General features: G+C 36.2%; 1 pseudogene; it reads right to left on the minus strand.

The window, feature by feature from the left end:
- Nucleotides 1-541: 541 nt before the first annotated feature.
- On the minus strand, nucleotides 542-660 carry LOC120618624 (uncharacterized; annotated as a pseudogene).
- Between the last annotated feature and the right edge of the window lie 523 nt (nucleotides 661-1,183).

Here is a 1,183-nt window from a genome sequence, read left to right on the forward strand (position 1 = left end):
AAGAATGGCCACAAATTAAGATCATTTCAGTTTTTCTAGTGCAAGGCTAAGCTTTTATTGTTTTTGCTGTTATTGCTGTTTTGTTCTTGTTTGTAGGTTGGGAGGAGGGGAATAAATTATGGAGAAATATAAACATTTAATACTACATTTTATATTCTGAGGCTTTAAAGAGTAGTTACAAGACAAAATACTAGATTAGTGGAACTATTTGGTTTTCCAGCACAGAATTTAAAATTCTGAAGTTGAATGTCATAGGTGAGGTATGGCTTTCGTAGGCCACTACAGTCCATACCTACTGTGCTGGCCTGTTTATACGACTGCCAGGCACCTAAATGGATGCACATGTGCAACGCCTGACACAAACCTAGTTATCTCACATATAAAGGTTATATTTACCTTCTCTAATTAAAAAATTTGCTGATTAAAAATTATTTTATTTTATTATTATTTTTTAAATTTTTTAGGTGAGGCAACCCTTGGTTGACCTCGTAGATTGCAAGGACCTTGTCAGCTTACAATCTCCTATTTTTTAATTTTTTTACACCCACAGCACCTGGTCTTCTTAGGTGGTCTCCCATCCAAGTACTAACCAGGCCCGACCCTGCTTAGCTTCCGAGATCAGACAGGATCAGGCTTGTTCAAGGTAGCGTGGCCATAGATTCTGATTTAAAATTTAACAAGAAAGAAAAACAAATAAACCAGATAATATGTGTCGATAATTAAACCATGTTAGATGAAGACTATAGGTTTGGAATTATTTGTTTTCCAGTTTACTGTCTCTATGAATGAAGCTATCTGGAAAACTGACTCTAAAATAATTTTCCTTCTTTTGCCTTAGCAGGGTGTCAATGTGTAGGTAGCCTAAAGTAATTGTTGCAAATAATACTTTTCCTATATTAATTTCTATCTCAGCCTGGTCAGCCAGATTCTATTGAACATACACAGTATATACAACCACTATGATACCATAAATAGAGTCAGGAGTAGGGTGAGGTAAGCAAGGTATCTAGGGCTCAAAATTTAAGGAGGTACTTACACTCAGGTGTGGACTGTGCATTCTCAGAGCCTTAAGTGTGTCCTCTTAAAATTTGGGCTCTAGGCACCTCATTCTTAAGAAGGAAATGAGAGAAGGAAATCTTACTTCTTCTTCTAGAAGTCATCACAAATCTATGGTCTAACCATA

The sequence above is a fragment of the Pteropus medius genome, unplaced genomic scaffold, assembly GCF_902729225.1.
Source record: "Pteropus medius unplaced genomic scaffold, Ma_sr-lr_union100, whole genome shotgun sequence".
In the NCBI taxonomy this organism is placed as follows: Eukaryota; Metazoa; Chordata; class Mammalia; order Chiroptera; family Pteropodidae; genus Pteropus; species Pteropus medius.